General features: G+C 41.5%; 1 protein-coding gene and 1 long non-coding RNA gene across 9 annotated transcripts in view; one reads left to right on the forward strand and one right to left on the reverse strand.

Moving 5' to 3' along the window:
* The window catches only part of Foxn3 (forkhead box N3), a 381661-nt gene that overhangs the window by 289004 nt on the left and 69425 nt on the right, over window positions 1-23232 (reverse strand). For 6 of the 7 annotated variants that reach the window (XM_048799159.1, XM_048799158.1, XM_048799156.1 and 3 more), the window contains exon 2: window positions 19519-19541. The exons of the other annotated variant lie outside the window; for it this stretch is intronic. The gene's annotated coding sequence lies outside the window, so the exon portion shown is untranslated. The remainder of the gene's footprint in view (window positions 1-19518; window positions 19542-23232) is intronic. 7 annotated transcript variants of the gene reach the window in all.
* LOC107149819 lies at window positions 41-9388 on the forward strand. Of its 2 annotated transcripts, XR_007345937.1 has the most exons (4): window positions 41-344; window positions 1072-7872; window positions 8448-8450; window positions 8952-9388. It is a non-coding gene; the product is annotated as an uncharacterized LOC107149819 (long non-coding RNA). The 2 variants fall into 2 exon arrangements; XR_001504477.2 differs by having other exon boundaries at window positions 1072-8450; window positions 8952-8963.

Consider the following 23232-nt stretch of genomic DNA (forward strand, 5'->3'; position numbering starts at 1 on the left):
ATGGGAGGAGAGCCCGTGTTCTAGCTGGGAGGTTCCCTGACAGCGCTCAGTCAGCCCTGCTCACCTTGTCCCCAGGCCAGGCCTCTAACTGGGTCATTCTGTCAGAGAATATACAAAGCAAGTGGTCACATGCTTTGCTAATCCACTCATGTGCATTCAGGGGACACTGACTCACACAAAACCAGAATCCACAACACGATGCCAGCTCACTCTCCAAGCCGCATGTCAGGGACTCGACCTGTGTGTTCACATAGGCTGCTACAACACCAGGGGGGAGTCCAGATGCTGAACGTCCTGCTTCCTGTGCTTTTGGAAATGGAAGGGGATGGCAAGACTTGAGAGAGGTAAGCAAACCTTTATTACCTTGTTGATAAGACGGGAGAACAAAACGATGGCTTTGCTCCTGTCCTTACACAAACGGACTAAGACTCCTACCTGCCGCCGATTAGGGAGATGTGTTCTTCCCAGAAGCATTAGAGAGGGCCAGAATAGGGCCAAGAGCCACAGCTCTGTGTGACAAGGGGAATCGCATGTCCACCACAGCCCCATTCAGCCACCAGGGTCTCTACCTCACCCCCCATCATCCTAGCACAGACCTGAAGATAAGGGAAGCCCCAGGTCTGTCAGCGAGAAGTCTCTGTGGAGTGGATACACAATGGTTAGCAGAGACCCTCTTCTCAACCTGCACCTTTTATAAGGTGACGCTCATGTGTCTACTCTCACCAGAGCGAACTCTCGGATGCAAGCACGGCTGCAGGGCCAGGTGTTACCACCTCTCCAGAGCAACTCGCCTCTCTGGCCAGGAGTTTCTGAAGCAGATGTGAGCTAGTCAGAAAGCACTGGCTTCCCCAGGGCCGCCTGCATCCCAGAGATCTAGGGTGATCTCCACCCCAGGCAGTGAAATACAATCTAAGGTGGGACAAAGGCCTGGAAGAGATGTGCCTGTGTTATGCGTGAATTAGCTCCCTGAATGCTTTCCGCCTGGCTGAGTTGTGATGGTGGAATCTTATCTCTGCAGCCTAATGTGGTGTGACCAAGGGAGTTTTTGTTGTTGTTTGCTTTGGTCTGCAGGTTGCCTAAAATTACACAGCTAGTAAACTGCTGTCCCTGAACCTGCCTGCTCTCCACAGCATGGACAACAGCTGATTAAGGAGTCCATCAGGTTAAGCCTGAAAGTCCCCAGGAAGCACAATGGCAAAGGTTTGAGAAATGCCAAACTCTGGCCAACTCCGGGCTAATTTGGGATTCCAAAGTGGTAAGGTAAGACACGGGGCCACTGGAGCTATGGAGTTGCCCCACCAGTGAAGACTGCTTCCCACCACGGCCTTTCGCAAGCCAGAAAACATTTGGAAAACTTGAGAATTTGACTACATCCAGAAACTGGCACTGAGTAATCACTCCATGGTTGAGCAAGCGCTTTGCTGAAAAAGGTCTATTGGATGACAAACCATACATCAACTTGCCTTCACTTTATTGGAAGGAGAAATTCTAAACAGATTCTGAAAGAGATCAACCCTAACTTTATTTAGGTCACGCTGCTGACACACACAAATAATGGGAAGCGTGTGACTAATTGAGAAACGGCAAGGAAAGGTCAATGCCTAGTTTATTTCTTAACTCACAATAATGTGAGTAACACTCATAGGCATTTGCACTATCCACTCGTCGATGCTGCAGCCGTTAAAGGAACAGAAGTAGGGAGGTTCATTTAAACTCATTTTTTTTTTTTAAATAAAAAAGCTCTGCCAGTACATGGCGACTTAAACCTGAAAACCACACATTTCAGAACAGCTCTCAAATGCATTTAGATAATGAAGCCTCAGTAACCTACCTGTGCAGGAGAAATGATTATAACCCCCCATTTTATCAATAAGCAGCTGGATATTCTTGCATGTGAAGTGATCTGCCCAAAGTCCCTCATTAGTTAATGATAGTTGAGCCAGAATTAGATTGTGAGTCTCCAGGCTCCATACCAAGGGCACAGGGCTCTGTGGTCTCGGGAGGGTAGGCCAAGTATAAGATGCTGAATCCAAGCAATACCTGTGTTTATTACGGACTGTGCAATTCCTATGTTGATTATGATCACTGATGTCCATGTACCCCCGAAGGCAACCAGCCTCCCTGTACCTGGATCCCTGCATCTAGATCTATAAAGGACCCAGCAGGAAACGATGGGAACTTGATCTATTGGTGACTCACAAGGCCTGTGGCTCCGTTCAGAGCCAATTCCCTGCTGAAGGTGGGGAGCAGCATTTGAGCGTACAGGGAAGGTGGCACCATGCTCTGGCACTCTGTACATTGGCAACCTTTGGCTAGGAGGAAAGATCATCTTCTCTGAGCACACTGAAGAAAGACAGCCCAGGGATGCCACAAAACCTGGGGGACCAGGCTGTGGATACACTTCCCCGTCTACACACCCCCCGGGAGTGTTTGGTCTGATGGATGGCGAAGGTGGTGTTGAACATGGTACTCACTCAGAGACACTGAAGAGCCTGGGGAAGCACAGAATGCCCGTGTCACCCTCATCTTGCGGGAAAAACTACAAGGGAAACGAGGCCAACCCAGATCATAAGTGGATACGCTTCGAGTAGCCCCCGGGGCTTCTGAACACCAAGCGGGAGCTTGTCAGACATTAATGTGCCCACGGACCTGCAGGTTCTGCTTCAGCCTGGCTCAGGTGGGGCTGAGATTCTGCATTTCAAATAAGCACTAAAGGGATGATTTCCATGCTCCCGGGCCGGACCACACACTGAGTAGCAGGATCTAGAATACCACGACCTTCTGTGCCCTTGTAATTTCAGGCCTCCCCCTCACCCCATCCCCCATGCTCATGACAGGCTCCTACATCCTGCCAGATGCACATCCACCAATTTCACTGGTCTGAGCTCATCCTCTGTCTCACTCTGTGCCACCTTGGGCTGGGCTACTTCATGCTTGCTGTCCCCTCTGCCTAGGAACTCTTCTGCTGAATGACTAACTGCCATGACCCCTCACCTCCTCCAGTGCAGAACCAACCCTGCCCCCTGCTTGCAAGCACTGCACCCACTCTTGTGTCTCCTGTACCCCTCCCTGTCCACGTTCTCCACAGCACTTACCACTATTTTAAAATTTCATACATGATTGGCTTAGCTCACTGTCCACCTCACACCTGCCTGTCGAGCACAGAAGACAAGCATTTTGTCTTGTTCACTGCTGGATCCCAGTGTGTGGCATCTAATAGGCACTTCAATATTTGTTAAATGAAGAAAGAATTTAACTTCTAATGAAAATTTTAAAGTGCCTACCATCCTCCTCAAGGACTCTGAGGAACTGTTTGCTTACAACTGATGTGAATGATTGTTTTTCTTAACTGAACAAAGCACCTCGGGATTTCCTAAGGATCTGTTGTTAAAGACTACAGATTCTCTCCTGTAACTGTGGGCTTCGTGGAGAAAGGCACTCCCAGTGTTTTCTAGTTCTTGTTTGCCATTCAGCTGATGGGGCTCCTCCTCCCCCTCACAGGACCCACACAGATGGGGGTATATCAAAATCAATAGGCAGATTGCCCCAGGAAAGGGTCCTACTCCCACCCATGGAGAAAAGAAGGAAGCAGGACGGGAATGTGCCCGTGGTGCACACGATGACTCCAAGGCTCAGGAAGTGATCGGCCTGCTGGGGTCTCACTTGGTAAGGCTGGGACTGGAACCTATGCATGGCTCCTAAGTTACTCCTCTGCTCCTCTTTACAAACAGAAGTTGGCAGCTGGGTTGAGAGTGGTTTCAGCTACACAACTCAGGACGGGGACCCTGAAGAAGTCTAATGATATCCATGGAATCAGAGAAAGTCTTCCTGGGAGTCAGTCCTGTGTGTGCACCAACGGTGGCTACTGGTAAACAGAGGACCCTGTCCAGTGTGAGGCCAGGACCCACACTGCCCTTGAGCCTGGCTGTGCCTCTCACCATACACACCCGAGATAGGTGGGCATGTGGGAAGCTCCGCATTAACCACAGCACAGTTCCATTCCCCAAGTCAGGACATTCTTAGAGCTTATAGATTACAATTTTAAAGTTGCAGGTGGAAATGTGTGTCCAAGTTCACTACCACTTTTCTCTAAAGGTTTCTCCTCTCCCACTCCATCCCAAGTAAGCCTACGTGTCAGGGCAGGTCTGGAGGCATTCCTGAGTGTCAAGAGGATTCCTGACTCACATTCAATTCACCCCTGGGGCCAGCGTCCCCAGAAGAAAGACCTGCCTAGTTCATGATTCACATTGTACCTTAGAGTCCAGTTCGCCCTAAAGCTGCGTTGGAGGGCAGCTTGGGTGCTGGGTTTGCACTGGACACACAGACCTCTCTGCTTAGCTATAGCCACCTGTGCACATGCAGAACTGGCTTCTGGGAAAATCCAAGTTAGAGGTCACCCTTAAAGACACTAGAACTCAATGTGCCCAGGGTGTGGTGCGATTTTGCAATCCTGATATGAACAGTGTGGATAAAAAGGACAGTTTGTGGCCTATTTCATAACGGCTCACTCCTGTTCCCAGCTATCTGCCTATAATGAAGAACACACAATTCTGTCTGTACCCTCCTGAGCAGGGCATGAAGCCACAGTGAGGGGCTGGTCTGGGAACTGCCTGGGAACTGAAGGAAAGAATGACTTTCTCTAGGTTCCGTTCATGGGACCTATGAATTCAACAAACCAGAGAGAGATTACTAAGAGAAAAATCATGTACATTTAATTTCATGTTAATATTTTTACAAGGAAAGAAGTGAAAACCCTAAAGAAGTGGTTGGACCCAGAGGCTTATATACTGCCTTAACAAAAGCAATAAATTGTGGAGATAGGATAAGACAAAGAAAAACTGGGTGTAGTGTGGGGTGGTAAATTATGGGAAAGTCACTAGGGAATATGTGGGAAAAATTAATGGAAGATAAGGCTTATTCTAGTGAGAACTGATACAAACTCTTCTGATATAAGCTCCTCCCCTTCTCTAATGATAAAAATGTTCTCTTCCTGGTACAGGGAGGGGACTTTTCTTCCAAGAAATATATGCTCTGACTTGAGATAGAAAGAAGAAGGGCAGAGAACCCTCCTGCACTTGCTAATTCTCAACTGCCACCAGCCTGGATAATCAAGGTGTCCAAATGACATACTTTGGGGCCTGTTCTGACTCCTGCAGGGCTGAGAAGCCAGCACTGTTGGGTAGCAGGGGGGCAGACTTTCACATGTCAAGAAGAAAAGGAGTGAAATGTAGGAAGAAAACTAAGTGGTAGCAGCTTCCCTAAGCCCTGCTTCCCAAATGTGGCTTCCAGAGTCTCATGCGGTTCCCAACGCTATCAGGTTTTTAATTTGTTTCTAATCTCAAAACCTTTATCCACTGTTACACCAATGCCCAGAGTCTCACAGCCCCCATCTCTCTCTTTCTCTTTCTCTCTCTCTCTCTCCCTCTCTCTCTCTCTCTCTCACACACACACACACACACACACACACACACTCACCCTCACTTAAGAGAAGACAGTAATGGGAAAAGCCAGGTCGGAGAAGATGCTAGAAAAAGAAGAAAGTTGTAAGAAAAAGGAAGGTGGAGAAGAGGAGAAGCTGTCCTAACAGTCAGTCACCAAGCTCTTGACTCCCACCGCATGGGGCCAGATCTTTCGGGAACAATGGAAGGACCTTCTGCTCCTTACTGCACTCTTCTGCTACAGGTCTCAAAGGAAACTAGCTATTGTAAATGGATTCGCCCTTGCCCTCCGCATCAATCAGACTTGAGACCTGAACCTCTGTGATTGTAAACCGATGTCTGTTCTCACTTGCTCCCTGGGGTAAACTTCTGTGTCAATCACATGCCAAGATGACAGTAATGTTACCTCAATGAAGTGCAATTAAAATTGCCAAGGAATGTCCCTTATCACAGAATCACGGAGCTCGCATCTTAAACCTTAGAAACAAACATCATCTACTGTTACCAGACTTTATTGACATGGAAACCGAGGCCCAAAGAGGTTGGTCAAGGTCACATACATTATTAGGAACAGAGCTGTGCCAACTGTGAGGACAACGCTCTTTCCGCTACTCACACCGCCTAGCACAACTACATTTAATTTTAGCTCATCACACATTCAGCTTGCGCTTTCGAGGAATGTTATAGTCCCCACTCCATCTGTTCATCCTTCTACTAGCTTCTCTTTATTCAGTGCTTCCCATGCATCTATCTGATGCACTCTCCTTAAAAAAAACAGAGGAGAAGTCCAGGGTTTAAACTGATCACCATCTGTCTGTCATTTGGACAGCCCTGGGATGGCTCAAACACCTGTGGTTGACAATGCTCCATCTTCTTCTGAAGGGCTGGTTCTAGATCTGCAATCCACTTTGGGCAAAGACAGAAAAAAAAAAATTCTTCCAAGATTTACAGCCACTAAGAGTAAGGCCACCATGGTCATCTTATGGCACACACCATCACCTAATTAGGTTTTGCTTTAAATACAATTAGAACTGTTCAGGTGGAAGCTATCCAGCTAGAAAAACATGTTTGGTTGTGCACCACTATTAAAATCTTGTGTCATGAAAAGTTGAAGGCACAGGCCTGGGGATGTCACTCAGAGGTAGAGCTTTTGCTTAGCATGTCTGAGACTCTGGGTTCCATTCCCAGAACTGGAAGGAAGAAAAAAAGTTGACTCAGTTTGAACTTTTAGGGTGCTAAGCTGAAGTGCAGCCCCCAGAGTGTTTCAAGGGTCATAGCTGTGAAGCGTGGTTGCCTCTGGGACACAGAAACAGGTGTGATCCTCATTTCCACCAGAGCCTAGGTCAAAAGCCACACCAATGGAAAGGGCTGCAGGGTTTTCAAAATGCTACCAGGTATGAGGAAAAAAACTTCAGCAATCAAACAACCAAATAATTAAGGAATAATAGTTCACTTCACTGTGCATCTCGGGGAAGCAGAGTACATGGCATTATTTTTTGTGAAGCACCAATACATGGAAGGGTGTTTGATTTGTGTGCAGATGTTGTAAGTACCGAGATGGCTATCTGAGTAGATAAATGCTTCAGGGACTTTGAGCCTTAGGAAAATGGGATCTGGCTAAAGTTTCTTTTTTCTGTTCTCTTGGTTGCTTGAATCTTTTCTCTCCTTACATAAGCCAGGTAAAAATTGATGCTCTCACTCTTCTAAGGTGTAGAAGTACATAAACCAATGAAATTTCAGGGATGAACACTTAGTGTCTCCATGCAATAACTGGTATTTCTGGTATTTCTGCTGTAACCTCTGACTTCTGTGATTAAAATGCCACTTAGGGGCTGGGGATATAGCTCAGTTGGTAGAGTGCTTGCCTCGAATGCACAAGGCTCTAGGTTCAATACCGGCCACCACCAAAAAAACAAACAAACAAACAAACAAAAAACCACAAAAAAACTAGAACACTATTTAATGACCTTCCAGGGAATGTGAAACTCTATACTGGGTACCATGCCTGGCTTCCTATGGAGAAGATGCTGGGGCCAAGTCCTACTGCTCTTTACCCCTGAACTGAACTGTTCACCTTGACCTGTCTGATCTAAGAGCTAGGCCTCTCTCTACGCTCCCAGGGACTTACTTACTTGGTCACTGACCTCCTGCTTGTGCTAACTCCAGGACGGGTCACCTTTGGTTGTCTTTTTGGCCACCACCAAGGCTTTCGATAACTGCAGTTCTAGATACCGATTCTCCTGCTCTGGCTGAGGGCCAGGTTCTCCACCCCCAACCAAAAGGGCTCATGTTCTCCACTCCCCAGGCAAGAACAAGGACTCTAGAGATGTGAAACGTTAAAGAAATGGAGGTCACATCCCATGCCTTTCATGGTGGTAGGGCCATTTAAGATGCAGGTGCCAAAGGGATGACATGGACAAAGAAACGGAGAGCTGTCAGGGAAACTGCCTAGGGAGGTGACCTGCAGGAGGAGATTTCAGACAGGTGAAGGGCATTCCAGAGAGGAGAAGCACACTCATCATCCATCTATTCACTCGACAACCACAAGTTCACAATCAGTGGATGAGGCACTTTAGGAAACAGTGACATAACACAGGAGACCTGTGCTCACTGACACACAGAGCTAGGCCATGAGGACCACTGCTGAAGCCCTACCTTCTTGGGAAACTGTTTTCTGCTTTCAACTCCTGTGCCTGATAGCAAGTCAACAGGGGTGAATCTGGATGTTGCATATAAGAGCCCAAATCCACCCAGGTATATTGGTATAAGTTACATTTCTTCACTGAAGGCTAAAACCTATTAGCTCAAAACCTAGCTGGTGCCAAGCTCAAATTTTTGCAAACTCAAATTTTTGGGCTATTTTTTTCAGTAGCCCAAACAAGCAGATTCTTAATTATTTAGAGCCCATTTTGCATGCCCCCATAAAACGACAACCAGCATCAGCTGGCCAGTGACAAGATAGAGACTTTGTGTTTATAAAACCCTTAGCAACAACTGCCTTTGGAGCAGTCGGTCCCAGAGATGCATTGTCAGGCTGCTGAGTGACAGACATCACCTGGACACCTTAGAAGCCCCGTCTGTGGTCCCCCTACCTAGGAATTCCCTTGCCCTCCTCCTCTGACCTTTTACAAACTCTTGCTCTGATGGATTGCAAGTCTACAAATCTACCAAAGTGTCGTCTAACAAAGCTTCTATGTTCTCCTACCACTTTCAGGTCATATCTTTTTCTTTGACCATCCCCCAATCTTCTGAACTCCCTATACCACGCTGCTATGTTTACAATCATGTGACACTTTTCTCCTGAGGCTGACTGGAGGATGGGTAACACCTGATTCAAGGTAGCCAATCAGATCATCATTCTTGGGAAAGTGGAATTTAGAGAATGGAAAACAATATTAGACACCCAAGTATCCTTATAACTAGGTTCTCCCTCCTCCCTAGAAAAACTAAGTTTTCTTTGCAATGACACCATATTAACTAATTTTAAAACAGAAATAAAATAAAATAAATCAGTGTAGGGAAAGATTAATTTCAACAAGTGGTGATCTAGGAGGACTATCTCACTCCAGTCAGAATGGCAGTTATCATTAATACAAGCAACAATAAGTATTAGCAAAGATGTGGGAGAAAAGGTACACTTCTACATTGCTGGTGGGACTGCAAATTGTTGCAACCAATCTGGAAAGCAGTATGGAGATTCCTTAGAAAACTTAGAATAGAACCATCATTTGACCCAGCTATCCCACTCCTCAGTCTATGCCCTAAAGACTTAAAAACAGCATACTACAGTAACACAGACACTTCAGTGTTTAGAGCCGCACAATTCACAATTGCTAAACTGTGGAAGCAACCTAGATGCCTTTCAATAGATGAATGGATAAAGAAACTGTGGTATATAAACACAATGGAATATTGCTCAGCATTAAAAGAGAATAAAGTTATAGCATTTGCAGGTAAATGGATGGAATTGGAGAATATCATGCTAAGTAAAGTAAGCCAATCCCAAAAAACCAAAGGCCAAATGTTCTCTCTGATAAGTGGATTCGGACTCATAATGGTTGAGGGGAGAATGGAGGAACTTTAATTGGGCAAAGAGAGGAAGGGCAGAGGAGGGGGTATGGGGGTAGGAAAGATGGAATCATTGCCCACGGTACATGTTGACTGCACATATGGTGCAGCTCTATAGTGTGCATAACCAGAGAAATGAAAAGTTGTGCTTTATTTGTGTACAATGAATTAAAAAGCATTCTGCTATCATGAATAACTAATAAGAACAAATAAAAAAAAGGAATTGGGAATGGGAAGGGGGCCTTAAAGAATGACTTCTTCACAAGCACTCATCTACGGAGGTGTGAATGAGCAAGACAGGTACTCAAAGGAAAGAAAGTGGGTCAGAGAGCAAGAGGAACTGGAGGGATGGGGAGGAACCAAGGTGGGATAGTTAGACTGAGCCCCAGCATGGATACCTGGGGGTGCTTAGGATGCAGGTCAGGGGATCCCAATATAACCAAAGGAAACCACATTGTTTATTTCCTGATGTCCTGAGGTATTTATAGTACATGCTGAGACTGGTGCTGAGGTGATTTGTCTTGTTCCCTCTTCAGGGAAGCTAGAAAACCAGAGAAAAGGCTGTGAAAATACAGCCTGTCCTCAAGAGAAAAGTCAAAGGCAATCAAAAGGACTGATCTTGAGATGACTTGGACATCATAATTAACAGATATTTTAAACAGCCATTAAAGCTAGGCATATGATGCTATTCTATGCCCATAATATTTTACAGAAACAAAAACATTATGCACACGGCATAAAAGAAAGAATGTTCATGATGAACAAGAACTGACTGGAAGATATATTTTTTTAAAATATGAAATGAAAAATTTTTTTCTGAATGTGCTTCAGAGAAGAATGGAAAGGATGAAAGAATCTATGATCTTGAAGACAAAACAAAGGATTATCCAACCTGTAAAACAGAGAGAAAAAATAAAGAATAAAAAAAAATATTAGACCCTTGGGGACCTGTGAGACTGACTACCCATCCATCCATCAGCATATAGCAATTAAAGTCTGAGAGGAGAGGAGAGGATAAAGAAGAGAAAAATAATGAGGCATCAAGATTATTTGAATAAATAACGACCAGAAACTCTCCAAATTTGGTTAAAGACATACCTTTTCATATTTAAGAAACTCAGTAAACACCAGGAAACACATAGAAAGAAAACCACACCTAGTCATATCATAAACAAACTTCTGAAAACGATTTTAAAAACGAAACATGGCGAATGCACAATATAGAAGACCAAAGGCAAAGATGACAGCAGATTTCCCATAAGAAACTATGCAAATTAGAAGACAATGGGGCTATATATGTAAAGTGCTGAAAGAAAAAATGTCAAATTAGCATTCTATAGCCATTGAAAACAGCTTTCAAAAATAAAAAAGTGAAAAAAAAAAACTTTCTGATGTGCAAAAGTTAAAAGAACTCATCACCAGCAGACCTGCACTATAGGAAACATTCAAGGAAGTCCTTCAGGCAAAAAGAAAGTAATAATAGAATATGGATATATACAAAAGGAAAAAAGCACCACATGATAACTGCTATAGTGTGGATCTTAAGTGTTCACCCAAAGGTTCATGTATTAAAGGTCTGCTTGCCCGGGAGGTGCTATTGGGAGGCAGTGAAACCTTTAATAGGTGGGACCTAGTAGAAAATGATTAGGTCACTGGAAGCGTGCCCCAGAGGCAATTCTGCTCCCTTCCTATTTTTCTATTTTGCTCCCTAACCATGAGGAGAGTGGTTCTGCTCTACCATGTGCTACAGCCATGATGTGCTGCCTTAATACAGGCCCAAAGCACAGACTGAAGCCTTCAAAACTGTGAGCCAAAATAACCTATCTCTTTATAAGTATTTGTTTCAGGTGTTTTATTATAATAATGGAAGGATGACTAACAAAATAACTACATAGGTTAATTTAAAACACCTTTTTTCCCCTTAATATTTGTTTCCCTAAAAGACAATTAACTGTTTAAATAAAAATAATGGTAATGAATGGCAGGGTTAATATGGAACTGAGTAGTAAAACAGAGGAGGGCAATAGTACACAGGCCAGGAGGAAAGATATGGTTATGCATTAAGATTCTCATACATTAATTAGTATAATATTGCTGGAAGGTGGATGGTGATAAGTAAAAGATGTTTGCAGAAAATGGCAAGGCAACTACTAAAATAATATTATTTTTATGTTCATTAAAATGGTAAATAAGATAAATATGACTATTAAGAGGGAGATGAAGCCAGGCACAGTGGTGCATGCCTGTAATCCCTGCATCTCTCGGGAGGCTGAGGCAGGAGGATCGCGAGTTCAAAGCCAGCCTCAGCAACATCAAGGCACTAAGCAGCTCAGTGAGACCCTGTCTCTAAACAAAATACAAAATAGGCCTGGGGATGTGGCTCAGTGGCCAAGTGCACCTGAGTTCAATCCCCAGTACCCCAGCCCCCACTCCTCCAAAAAAAGGGGAGAAGAGTCACAAAAGAATACTCAATCCACAAGGAGGCAGAAAAAAGAAAAAGGTAATAAAGAACAGATTGAGTATCAAAAAAAAACAACAACAATTAACGAAGTGGATAGTTTAAACCAAATCAAATCAATAATCATATTACATGTAAGTACCTAAATATCCCAATTAGAAGACAGATTGTCAGCTGGGACGGAAACACAAGACCAAAGCATATGTTGCTTACAAGAAACCCATTTCAAATATACAGCCACAGCTAGGTTAAAAGTAAAAAGATGGAAGATGATACACCATCCTAACATTAATAAAAAGAAAGGTGGAATGGCTTCATTATTATCAAAGTAGATTTCAGGTCAAAGAACATTAGCACAGTAAAGAGGGTAATTCCATAATGGTAGAGGGAGTCAAATAATCAAAGGAACACAACAACTGCAAATATTTAGACACCTAACAAGAGAGCTTCCAAATCACATGAAGAAAAGCAATAGAATTGCAAGGAAAAACAGACAAGTGCATAGTCTACGATTTTTAACAACCTTCTCTCAATAATTGAGAGAAAACTAGACAGAAAAATGAGGTAGTATACAGAAGCCTTAAAAACACTATAATTAAATTTATATCGTGTCAAAAACAGTACATTCAACAACAAAAGATTACACGTTAAAGAATGTATGGAACAATTACCAATATAGATCACATTCTAAACTATAAAATGTGTATTAATGAATGTGAAAGTATTCAAGTTCTACAACGTATGTTCTCTGACCACAACAAAATTAAATTTGAAATCAATAACAGAACAATATTTGGAAAATTTCCAAGTAGTTTTAATTTTACAGTAGTTTCCCCTTATCTGGGGAGGAAACATTCCAAGTTCTCAGTGGATCTCTGAAGCAAGAGAAGTATCAAACTCTAAGTATCTGTTTTTTTCCTGTACATACATGTCTATGATAAAATTTAGTTTATAAATTAGGCACAGTATAAAATGAACAATAACTAAAAATAAAATAGAACAATCATAATAACGATTATCATCTCTCTCTTTCTCTCAATATCATCTTGTACTATCTATCAATCTTAGCAACCTTAATATCTATATTAAGTTGAAAACTTTCACCTTTTCACTTAAAGAGAGCACTTTATTGCTTTTCATTGGCTTATCTGAATTGCCAGTCACACTACTCTAATGTTTGGGGGCCATTATTGAGTAAAATAAGATTGAACACAATAAGATGTGAAGAAAATAAGACGAACACAAGCAGTACAATACTTCAACTCTCTCAACAGTGGAGACAGCTACTGAGTGACTACAGGTGGGTAGCATACACAATGTGAATATGTTGGACAAAGGGATGATCCAAATACCAGGTCAGATAGAGCTGGATGCACAAGATTTCATCATGCTACTTAAAACAGCATGTGATTTAAAACTTATGAATTGTTTATTTCTGGAATTTCCTATCTAATATTTTCAGACCATGAATGATGGGTGGGTAAACTGTGGAAGGTAAAGCTGCAGATGACTGGAGACTACTGTAACAAATTTCTGGATAATTCATAGGTCAATGAAGAAACTAATAGGAAAATTCAAAAATATTTTTAACTGGATGAAAGTGAAAACATGAAACAGAAAATTTTGTGGGGCACTGCTAAAGCAATTTAGAAGAAAACATTAAAAGCTTATAGTCCAGAAGAAAGGTCTTAAAACAATAATTTCAGCTTCTTCCACCTTAAAAAACTAGAAAGAGTAAATGAAAGCCAACACAAACAGAAGAAAGGAAATAGTAGAATAAAAATCAATTAAACACAAAACAAAAAAATAGAGGGAAACAGTAAAATCAAAAGGTGATTCTTTGAGAAGATCAATAAAACCGATAAATCTGTAATCATCATTGTTAGGGGAAAAGGGAGAGAAACTATAGTTATCAGGAAGGTTAAAGGTGTTTTTGTGACAGTTATTAAAAGGACCTTAAGAACAACGTTATGCCAATAAATTCAATAATTTAAATTAAGCTGAAAAATTCCCTGAAAGATACAAACTAACAGAGATCAATCAATAAAAGAACAGATAATCTAAATAGGCTTACAACTATTAAAGAAATTGAATTTCTAGGTTAAAACCTTCCAACAAAGAAGATTCTGAGGGGCTGGGGATGTGGCTCAAGAGGTATCGCACTCGCCTGGCATGCGTGTGGCCCGGGTTCGATCCTCAGCACCACATACAAACAAAGATGTTGTGTCCGCCGAAAACTAAAATAAATAAATAAATAAATATTTTAAAAATTCTCTCTCTCTCTCTTTAAAAAAAGAAAAAAAGAAGAAGATTCTGAGCTTAGATGGTTTCAGTGGTGAAATCTACTAAACATTTAAGAAAAATAATAGTGATATATCTACACAAATACTTCCAGGAAATTTAAGAGGAAAGAATGCTTTCCACTTTTTTTCTGATTTTAAGATCACTACAATACCAAAACCAAAGATATACGGTGGACCAACCTGAACATACATGCAAAAATTTAAACAAAGAGTTTAACAAATCAAATCTAACAATAAATTTAAATTTAAAAGACAATATTTGACCAAGGGGGTTTTATTCCAGGAATACAGGGTGATTTAACATTAGAAAGATCAACCTAGCTGGGTGTGGTGCCAATTTTGTAATCCTAGCTAAATGGGAAGCTGAGGCAGGAGAATCCCAAATTCAAGGGCAGCCTCAGTTTTGGTGGGATCCTCAACACCTCAGCAAGACCTTGTCTCAAAATAAAAAATAATAAGTGCTGGGGATGTAGCTCAGTGATAAAATGCCCCTGGGCTCAATCCTAGTGCTCAAAACAAACTAACAAAACAAAACCCCAGAAATATCAATATAATTCACTCCAGTAACAACTAAAATGAAGTCCATATGATCATCTCAATAGGCATAGGAAAAACATTTGACAAAATCCAACCCTCTAGGTAAAATCTGTCAGCAAAGTAGGAGTAGAACAGAACTTCCTCAACTTGATAATGAGCATCTACAACAAAAAAACACTGCCAGTATTTATCATATTTAATGCATAATGAAAGACGGAGTGTTTCCCCCCTAAGATCAGAAAAAAGGCAAGATTTTCTCTCTCTTATTTCCATTTACACACTGTATTGGAGATTCCAGCCATGCCATTAGGTAGATGTAAGAAAAGAAATAAAAGGTAATCAGCTTAGAAAAGAAATAAAACTATCTGCACATAATGCCATCATCTTATAGAAAATAGAAAACAAATCTACAGAAAAAAAAATCTTAGAACTAATAAGTAAGCTCAGCAAGACTGCAAGTTACAATGTCAATATGTAGAATGTATTTGCATTTCTATATCTTGGCAAAAAAATCAGAAATTAAGATTTAAAATACAATTTGCAAAAAAAAAATTTTTTTTGAAACACCAAGGCATAAATATGTGCAAGACCTGGCAAAATATGTGCAAGACCTATATGTTAAAACTACACATTATTGAGAGAAATTAAGCAGAGTGATATACCATGTTCATGAATTGGAAGATTCAATATCATTAAGAGGTTAATTCTCCCAAATTGATCTAAAGATGTAAAGTAATCCCAATGAAAATCCCATTAGACACTGTTTTTTAGTAGTTGCCAAGCTGATTAACAATTCATGTATTAGTACAAAGAATACAGAATAGGGGCTGGGTTGTGGCTTAGTGGTAGAGCACTTGCTTAGCATGTGTGAGGCATTAGGTTTGACTCCCAGCACCACATATAAATAAATAAAAAATAAAGGTCCATCAACAACTAAAAATTTTTTTCAAAAAAAAAAAATCCAGAATACAAACAACTTTCGAGACTTATCATAGTAACACTACAGCAATCGAGACAGTGTAGTAGGCATCAAGATAGACAACTAGATCAATGCAGAAGAAGAGAGAATCCAGATACAGACTCACATAATGTGGTTATTTATTTTAAACAAAGTTACAAAGCAATGTAGTAGAAAAAGGGAGTTTTTATGACAAATGGTTCTGTAACAATTTGAAATCCATATGTTAAAAAAAAAGCCACAACAAACTTCAATACATACTTTGAATCATATATAAAAATTAGTTTAAGGGAGAGAGAAGGGAAATTGCATGGAAATGGAAGGAGACCCTCAGAGTTATACAAAAGTAGATACAAGAGGAAGTGAGGGGAAAGGGAAAAATAATACAAGGGGGACAAATGAATGTCAGTAGAGGGGGCAGAGAGAGAAGAGGNCAGTGACAGAGGCAGATTAGAGGTCACCAGCCCATTTGTTGGAGGATGGAAAGGAATGAAAGTAGAGATTACAAAGGGGAATTTGAAGAAGCAGCTTCTGCAGGTGTGAAAGGGAAAATTCCTCAGCCAAATTAAATTGAGTAGAGTTTATTTGAGCAAAGAAAAATAAAACCCAATTCATGAGTCAGGCAGCTCCCAGAGCTGGGGCAGTTCTGAAAACGCTAGCCAACAATGTGATCAAACAGCACTTACAGAGAGACAGAAGTGAGGCGTAGGAGCGACTCATTGGCCACAGCTTAATCAACCAGTCAATTCCTACAGCTCAGTTAATTGGCTACAGGGCATCCTGCAACCACACAGAGCTCAGTTACTGTGATTAAATTTTATGTGGGTTTGGTCTGTGGGACCTAGTGCATGCCTAGTACACATCAGTGGCCTTTTACAAAACTGTACTTAACACGGGTGACAGAGATCTTCATTACCTTGTTATGATGGATTCATTATGTGTATGCATATGTTGAAACTTACCAAACTGGGCAGTCTGTGTGCCACATATTCTATATCAATCACATCTCAATAAAAGTATTCTATTTAAAAAAAAAAAGTTACCAGATACCTTTAATTTTTTTTTTAACCAAAATATTTCTGCAGAAAAAAAAAGTAATAAAACTGTAAGGGGTATGGGGATTGGACCCAAAAGCTGTTAGCTACAAAACCCAAATTTCTTTGTTGCATGCTATATCCTAAAAGTCATACACATGTAACTTCCATAAATGATCTCTTGTTTATTTAACTCTATAATAATGGCTAACATTAACTTCCAGTTATATTGTACATTTTCACCCCACATATCTTTAGGTTAAATAGATGCCACAAGAAGATATCCTGTTTTGCTTTTGGCTTTGCTTCTCCTAGGCACAGAACTAAGAGGAGTGTAAAAATGTTTTAGCAACACAATTGCAGAGTCCAGGTGCACTTCCTGTCTTTCTGTGCTGCTTCTGTCTTCCCTCTCCTTTTTTTTTTTTTTTTAAACTGGAGTTGGGGTAGAAAATGTATTTGTCAGGGGCTGGGGTTGTGGCTCAGTGGCAGAGCATGTGTGAGGCACTGGGTTCGAACCTTAGCACCACATTTAAATAAAATAAAATAAAACAAATAAAGGTGCATCAACATCTCAAAAAAATATATTTTTTAATGTATTGATCAATTAGACACTGCTTTCCTTTTTTTAAGTAAGCAGAGAAAGGTCAGGGAGGATTTTCAGTGGGCTAGCCCTCTAAATGAATAGCCCGGGTCCACGGGCTCATATGCCTGCCACTGTGTCTTGTGTACTAAGAAAACTTGAGAGCAGAATATCAGTGAATGAATCTGATTATTTGAGCTCACTTCTTTATGGTAAACAATCGGTAATTTTATAGTGCTTTATAGAGGTTCCAAATAAATACATTTCTTTCTTTCTTTTTCTTTTCTTTCTTTCTTTCTTTTCTTTTCTTTTTTTTTTTTTTTTGTAGAATTAAGGAACTCATAGAAAATTACTTTTTGAATGGTACAGAATGAAATTCATCCAAGCAAGTTCAAATCTGGCCAGGTTGACTTCAGCTTGCCAGGGAAGATGCTGTCTGAAAGATTACCATAAGTACCTAAGAGTTCTAATTTCTTTAGGACTTTCTCTTTTTCTTTGCCATGGATCTTGTATAATCTCAATGCTATCATAAGAGCATTTAGGATACTGCAAGCAGCTTAAAGCAAGTTTCTCAAACTTATAACATGCAAATAAAATCACATAGGGAATCGGGACAAAATGCAGATTCTGATTCGGAGGTCTGGATTGGAGCCTAAGATTCTGCATTTCTGACAACCACCCTGGTAAGGCACCTGCCAGGTACTATGACATGGGTATGGCTGGTTCCAGACAACGCTTAGCAAGGGCTTAGGCTGCAATGGTTCTCAAAGTGTGACAACTGGACCAGTTGCATCAGCATCATCCGGGAACTTGAGAGAGATGCAAGTTTTGGAGGATCCTACCCCCACCTCCTAAATCAGAAACTCTGGTGGTGGAGCCCAGCAGAGGTTATGAAGCCTTCGAGGTGATTCTGGAATGTGCTGATATTGGAGAAGCACTGATTTAGAGAATGAGGAAAGCCTGGTGAAAAACAGCTCAATTTCAAAAGGTCTGCAGCTCTGAGAAAGCCGTGGAAACTCGGCGAGGAAGCCTAGTCTGGTGGACTATTTTAAACCAGAATGTGTGTGCATCTTCCAAGAGACACCATCAGTTCTAATTTTTTTTTTTTAAGAAAGAAATTGCCATGTTAAATGCACAAATGTAAAAGCTTTCTTGTTGACAAGGTACAATATACACACCAGCATCACCAGCAGATCCATTTTCACATGTTTATAATAAACATGTCACAACCTTATTTTTTAAAATCCTCTTCCCTCTCCAAACTCTATGTTTAAATTAGAGCACATAAAACTACATCTATTCTTAAACTTTACAAAGCTTAAATAATGTTTGAGAACATTACAAAACGGTCAGGAAAACACAACACAGCCACCAATTTATAGCAGCAAAACAAAAAATCTATCTGTTGGGCAAACAACAGAATCAGAGGATCCTATTTATGACGGTGCTGGCAAGCAGGTTTCGCCCTGCGTCTAGTCGCTTCCACTGATCACCCAGTGAGGTCAATCCAACGATTATTTTGAATAATTCTACCACTTATCTAGAGATGTTTTCTTTAAAAAAATATATTATAGGCACCAGATAAACCAGATCAGCATAGCTATACAGGTAGGTAACGCAGCCTCGAGAAAGGTAGGAGGTCGACATGCCACATTCAACAAAAAAAAAAAAGGGGGGGGGGCGGAATATTCATAGGAACAAAGCTAAGTATTTTATACCTAGGTTATCCCCAAGGCCATACAGAGGAGGGGAAGTATGTAAAACATAGTCTCCACAAAAAAATGGTAGTTAAGAACACAAAGAGACACAAATGACACAATGTTGCTTAGAGCCACATAAACTCAAAGCCAAACATTATCATTATGCTTTGGTTACTCCTGCCAGGCACAGAGGAAATCAACACACCTCCCTCCTCAGTCCATATCTCCCCTCCATGCCAGATGCTTGGCAATAGGTACTAACACCAGCAGGTGGTCCACAAGACCTGGCCCCTCCAAGTGTGATCCAGGGCCACATTGTGTCTCAGTGTCACCTGACTCCCTCGGGGCCCACCCTGGTCCCCATGAACGACAATCTGCATTTTAACAACATCTCTAGGAGACTTGTGGGCACTTCATTTCAAGACCCACTGCCCAAACCTGCCTTGGATCCCCCACCCCACCACCCACCATGACTTCTGACTTTAGTTCAGCGTGGCCACTTCATGGATGTAGGTGTCCAGGTGAAGACACCCAGCCACTCTGACTCACTGACATATCAGCCGAGGAAAGGACACCTTGCAAGGAATTCAAGATCCTTTACCAAAGCCTGTCTTATTTTGGACAGGAAGGTGGCAGGAACAGAATTCCTCCTGTTTTACAGATTGAGAAAAACCAGTCTCATAAAAGGCAAGTGCATTATTTAAGGTCAAAGCTTATTGTTAGTGAAGTACTGACAAAAAGCCATGTTTCTTCTTATCTATCTTCTAACGGCTGTCTGGTGTTCCCTGGACATTCTGAAGAGAGTAACGCTTGCACATAAATTGGGATCTGAGGTTCTCACAGTCTGATCTGTCATTAAGAATCTGGCGTTATTTATTTTCGTTCTTTCCTTTTTTCTCTCTTTCATTTCTTTCTTTTGTATCTGGTTGTGTTTGGTTTCTAGTTTGTTTGTTTGTTTGTTTACTAGTAGCAAATGACCATCTGGCCTCTCATCCCCCAAGACGCCTCACTCACCCCTATACTCAGAATTTGGCCTTCATTCAGTGTAGTTATTTTCTTTTTTCCTACTGTGGAATTCACATAGAAATATACAGGCAGACCTCCTTTTCCTGTGCTTTAGAGATATTGCATTTTTTACAAATTCAAGGCTTGCGGCACACTGCATGGAGTAAATCCAGCAGTATGGTCGTCCAGCAGCGTGTGCCCGCGTCTCATCTCTGCCACATTTTTGTAATTCAAAGTTCAAAATATCAAAAATTTCAAACATTTCATTATTTCATTATGATACTTCGTATTTTCATCATTTCAAATTTTTTTGTCATTATTGTATTTATTATGGCAAACGATGACCTGTGATCTTTGATGTTACTATCATTATTGTTTGGGGGCACCATGAACTACACCCATATAAGACAGTGAACTTAATCAAGAGATGTGGTGGGTGGTCCGACTGCTCTACCAACTGTTCCCACACCTCTCTCCCTTTCCTCAGGCCTCCCTAGTCCCTGAGACACAACAACACTGAACTTAGGCCATTGAATAACCTTACGGCAGCCCTAAGTGTTCAAGAGAAAGAGTCACGTGTCTTTCACTTTGAATCAAAAACTGGAAATGACCGAGTTTGGTGAGAAAGTCATGTTGAAATGGAGGTGGGTCTAAAGCTAGGCCTCTTTGGCCAGTTGGCCCAGTTGTTCATGAAGGAAATTAGATTTCTTTCTTTCTTTTTTTTTGAACCCAGGTCTTTGTGCATGCAAAGCAAGCACTCTATACCAACTGAGCTATATCCCCAACCCCCACTTTTTTTTTTGGGTACCAGGGATTGAATTCAGGGGCACTCAACCACTGAGCCACATCCCCAGCCCGATTTGGTATTTTATTTAGAGACAGGGTCTCACTGAGTTTCTTAGTGCCTCACTTTTGCTGAGGCTGGCTTTGAACTTGTGATCCTCCTGCTTCGGTCTCCTGAGTCGCTGGGATTACAGGTATGTGCTACTGCACCAGGCTTTTGAAGGAAATTAGAAGTGCTATTTCAGCCAGCACATGAATGAAAGAAAGCAAACCAGGAAATGTCCACTGAGGCGGCAAACTTCACTGTTGTCTTATTTTAAGAAATTGCCACAGATACCCCAACCTTCAGCAACCACCACTCTGATTGGCAGCCATCAGCAAATCAAAGAAGACTCTTCACCAGCAGAGTGGTGAAGTTTATTATTGCTGAAATCTCACATGCTTGTTAGCATTTTCAGCAATATTTTTCAATTATGGTATTTACATTTTTTAGATATATACTATTATTGCACACTTAACAGTCTATGCTATAGTGCACACATACTTTTGTAGGTACTGAAAACCCCCAAAAAATCATGGGGCCCACTTTATCACATCACTCTCTTTATTGGGGTGGTCTGGAACCAAACCAACAACATTTCCAAGATCTACCTATACTTGATGCTTTCTCTATGATTCGGTAGGGAAAATTCAGGACTCATCTTTGAAGGAGACACTGAAACTTTACTTTTTACCCTTTCGAGAGAAGAAGCTACCCAAGCAGTCCCAGTCTGAACCTGTTTTTAAAGGCTTTTGCTCCAGATTCTTCCAGCACACGCAGGACAAGACTCCCCACCTAACTGCCCATAGCAAATGGTGCTTACTGCAAACAACACATGCGAAGAAGAAATTCATATTTTTTAAGCAAGTGTTTCTCAAATTTTGCTCTACATTAGAATCCCCTGGGGAGTGTTTTTTAATCCCCATGTCCTGGCCACATCCTTGACCCATTAAGTCCGAATTTCTAGGTGCTGGTGTGGACAGGCAGCACGCTTCCTCAGACTCCCCTGGCGATTCCAATGTACACCCAGGTTTGAGAACCCGGGCGAGGCAGTGACACCCGCTAACTCTCACACAATGCCATGAGGTCGGGCCCATCCATGGATCCACTCATCCGGTGTTTATGCCTTTCTCCCACATGCCAGGCAGCAGGATCTCAGGGGATAGATTTTCATCCACATCCCAGAATTTGCTCATCTAAAACAGCTGTTGCAACAGGGGATACATTTTTTTTTTGCAAGTGCTCTTCTATTTAATGAAGAAATTCTTTCTCATCCCCTTCTTATTCCTTCCCATTAAAGCATAACCTACAAAGAGCAGATGAATTACGCTTCGGCAGCGACTGTAAAGGACAGCTCTTTTATCTCAATGGAGCATTTTCTCTTTACGATTCCATTATTTTATTCTGGCATGACATGCCTAATGTCTTAAGTATGGTACAGCTTTTCTTTTCCTCCTCCCCCCCCCCTTCCTTTTTTAAAGTAAGGTGAAATTTCAGCCGAAGTCAACTCTAAAAGATCTTCCAAAAAGAGGCCATAGAAGAACACAGCGGTATTTTTTATTTTTTTTTATGAGCAGCTGAAGGCTGATCAAAACACTACTCCCAAGCCACAGAATGCGTACCCCTGGCATTATTCAGGACTGTTTCTTGGCACCCTGAACACAGTCCAGGACATGGAGTGGCATTTTATGTTAATTATTATCCTTGAGGCTCCTGAATTTTCAAGCAGCAATACTTAAAGACACCCATTCATGGCTGGTGGGGAAGGCCGCCTCTTCACCCTGTAGTAACTGAGTACACAGGAAATACTTTTGCCAGAGAAGTGCCGTTCATTCACCTTTGGATCCCAACTGCCTGTGTGTGAACTTCTGGAATACTTCTGGAAGTTTACTTCCCTACCTTGTCTATTCTGCTTTTTGGCGACTCCTCTTAATAAGCCCACCCCATTCAAGATCTCTCCCTGCTCCAAAATCCACCTTGTTACATCCTCTTCAATTTCACTCTTACCTATTCATATTGCAGATCTTCAAAGGCACTCCCCAAAAGGATGGAGTCAGAGTCACGATTGATTTTCTGTTAACACCAGAAGGAAGATTTATGTACATGCCCATAGAAACATATGCTGCCTGTAACACCTTGTTAGTACAAAAGAATGGAAGTCATATATTCTACTCCATAAATTTGGTTCTGTTTAATGCTAAAAGACCCCATCATTAAAGACAAAGATTAAATAGTGGTAAATATCGGCGCACTCCTTTGCTGTTGCTCGAGTCTTCCCAATACACTGATGACCTTTGCTAAGGTTATTGGAGGGAACATGCAGTCACC

This window comes from Marmota marmota, unplaced genomic scaffold (assembly GCF_001458135.2).
Source record: "Marmota marmota marmota unplaced genomic scaffold, marMar, whole genome shotgun sequence".
NCBI lineage: Eukaryota > Metazoa > Chordata > Mammalia > Rodentia > Sciuridae > Marmota > Marmota marmota.